The sequence below is a fragment of the Ostrinia nubilalis genome, chromosome 3 (genome assembly GCF_963855985.1).
Source record: "Ostrinia nubilalis chromosome 3, ilOstNubi1.1, whole genome shotgun sequence".
Classification (NCBI taxonomy): domain Eukaryota; kingdom Metazoa; phylum Arthropoda; class Insecta; order Lepidoptera; family Crambidae; genus Ostrinia; species Ostrinia nubilalis.
The window spans coordinates 16,530,442-16,533,803 of record NC_087090.1 but is presented as its reverse complement, the minus strand read 5'-3'; the positions used below and the strand labels follow the sequence as shown (position 1 = coordinate 16,533,803).

General features: G+C 37.0%; 1 non-coding gene across 1 annotated transcript; it reads right to left on the bottom strand.

Moving 5' to 3' along the window:
• Window positions 1-2,682: 2,682 nt before the first annotated feature.
• Window positions 2,683-2,756, bottom strand: Trnai-aau (transfer RNA isoleucine (anticodon AAU)). Its single transcript has one exon. It is a non-coding gene; the product is annotated as a tRNA-Ile (tRNA).
• Window positions 2,757-3,362: the final 606 nt, after the last annotated feature.

The window sequence follows — 3,362 nt, the reverse complement described above, 5'->3', positions numbered from 1 at the left end:
AAGACCGCCCTTACTGCGAGCCTAAACAGCCGTAACACTAAATGGCTTGACGCTTTACCTACCGTTCTGCTGGGACTACGAGCTGCAACAAGACAAGACACCGGAGTAAGCGCCGCACAACTGACCTACGGAACTAATATAAGATTACCGGGAGATTTCTTCAATAACACCCCGATGACGTCACTACAAAATATGGACTACACCTACGTGGAACGATTACGTCACACTATCAACGAATTCAAAGCCGCTGAACCAGTAAGACACAACACTAAAACTTTCGTGCACAAAGATCTCCAATCCTGCGAAAGTGTATTTCTGCGCATCGACTCCGGCCGAAGATCACTGCAAGCGCCGTATGAAGGCCCGTATCCTGTGCTACGGCGAGATGACAAAGTATTTCGCATAAAACTACCCGACCGCGAAGTCAACGTCTCGATCGATCGACTAAAGCCTGCTTACACACTCAACGAAGACATTAACGATCACAACATCACTACCGACATCACTACGAAGACGCCCGCGACCACTACAACCGCGACGAGAACACGATCCGGAAGAATAGTGAAACCAGTTGTACGCTTCGCTTGAGGGGGAGCTATGTGGCGACACCACATGACATACGTCCGCATCATACCGGCAGCACCGCCGCACTGGACGATGAGAGCTGCTTTGCCCTAGACTACTACTAGATTTTTTATTTTAAGATGTCGGTAATCTGTTTTTATTTATTTATTGAAGTACCCTTGTTTTTGTGTAATATTTTTGTTGTGTGAAACAAACCTATACTAACTTCTTGCTGTCCTTATCTATCTTGCTTATTAATTAATATTCGTGTACCGTCTTTTAAGTGTTATTTCCATGTTGTATGAAACAGATGTATTTGTAAGTTCAGGCTATCTCATTCTAAATTCAGTATCAATAATTTGTGTACCCTCCATCTTATTTATATTTGTGTAGTGTGAAATAGATATACTGTTCTCCTTCTGTCTCGCTCTGACCGTTTATTATAATGTTTGTAGGTAATCGTTTTATTGTCTTACCCTAAAATGTTTGTAATCGTTCTCTGTGAAATAGGTATATGTTTTGTCCTTGTCTCATTTTGTAAATATTTTCCTATATAAGACCGTCCGTTTTCGAAATAAATGTTCATTGTAATTTGGAGTCAGCCTTTAATTGACCACACATAGCCCCTCTCAACATTTGCAATTGATTTTGTGAATTAAATTGCTAAAATATTTTTATAGTCGTGAAAGAAAAGTGGTTCACGATGTGTTAATGTATTTGTCGAAGAGAAATACTAAGGGTTCGGACAATATTTTCATTGAATAATGTTTCCGACAAAGGTTGTCAAATTGACTGACATGTTTATCGTATAGTACAGTCCACTATGAAAATTAGCTGTAGTCTGTTTCAACTACCTATTTTAAAGTTTTTTGTCACTTTCTAAGTTTTGAATTTTATGGAATTGGGAAAGAAGTACCGAGTTTGAAGCGTTCATGAGCAGACATTGCAGTTGAATATTCAAGTTCTGAATTTGATTATTGATGAATAATAAAATAAATCCTACTAGCTCGATTGATGGTTTCATTTAATTTATTTAAACCAGGTTACCTTTAATAATATTTTTCGTTAATTTATGAAAATATCAAATTAGCCCGTAATCCTGAATCCTGATACATAAATTTAGCCTATTAATTTAACACATGTACGACTGTACTCAGTGTTGCACTATCAAATGCAATTGAAGCGCCTCTATGCCAGGGTTTTTATGTTCCTGGTCAGGCTATATGTTGTATCAATTTTTTATTTCATTTACGAGTAAGTATTACCTATGCTGACTTCTCCCTTAAAGCGCTATTTTTATTTTATTTTATTAAGGAAAACAAACAGTTGTATACTAAAAATTACAATCCAACCCTTATGTAAACAGCAAGTAATTATACAACCAACACCGTTATCCACAAGAGAACTGTGGGTCTAGAATGCGCGCCGCGAAACTACTACTAATTTTACTAATAATTTTTTCACGATCACAAGATCCAAGGGAAGAGTGGGGTTGATCCTGTTTTACTCTGTTGGAACCACGGCTATCTTTTTAATCTACAATTTATTCGCAACTTTTATCGATAAATTCTTCGTTTACTCTATCTATGTTAACACATGTCAATAGTCAGCGAGTCTAGAATTAAAGTGTTTCTAAGAAAGTTTGCAGCTGTAGCTTCAATAATGCGCGCAACCGCTAATTTGTTCTACTACCCGCCACTTAGGCTTCGCTTTGTTTGGAAGTCACAATCATAACGTCCGATTGATGGATTTGTTTATTTTTGTGGTAATTGGTTCGTTTATTTATGTTGCAGAATAAAAAAAAAAATGTTTTTATTTTTTTGTTTTGTATTTTTTGTAAACGTGGTGTCTGATGTTTTTGATGCATTAGAATAAATACTTAGATTCTAAGAAGTAATGTATTTTTAAACTACGAAACCGAAAGAAAATGATTTATGGGAAAATAATTTGTTTTACAAAAATAAAATAACTTACTGGTCTTTTAACATAGAAGCATAGACCGAATTTAATTGGTAGAGTGTTTGGCCATTATTTGCCACCCTGTACACAATTAATACGATATTAAATTTTTAGTTTACAAAATGTAATTAAAATAAATAGACAAAGAAAAAAATCTTGTGGCCCATGAGGGGATCGAACCCGCGACCTTCGCGTTATTAGCACGACGCTCTAACCAACTGAGCTAATGGGCCGTTGACAATAAGACTGAAATTAAATATCTTTTTTTATACTCACAAGTGGATCAATCATAATAATATCAACAATATTACAATACAATAAATTAATCTTGATAACAATAATGCGTTGATAACACAATAGAGATAATTACGAGTTATTGTCCTTACTACGTAATATTTTCGCAAAAACCGCATTGTCAAGAAAAAGTGTATCAGTTTGTAACACGTTTTGGTATTTGTAACATTAAAGGTAGTTATGCCTTATGCATTATTGCCGTAAAAGGCGATTTTGCGAACATCATGCTTCTTCAACCCCACCTTGGGGGTAAGTCAGGTAAATCAGAGAGGGTTGTGCTGCAGAAGAGACTAATGTTCTAATGATTAATTCTAGTGATTCTAACTAGAGATGAAACGGATAGTTGTTTGGCCGGATACCGGATACCGGATATCCGGCGAGCTGCTAGGCCGGATAGCCGGATATCCGGCGGCCGGATAGTTGGCCCATTGTCACGTTGCATGTCGTGATGAGTTTAGCGCCGCACAGGAGCTTCGAACGCGATCAGTGGGTCTAGTAGACTAGAGATGTCACACTTTTCGAAAATCGAATCCGTCCGAATAGAA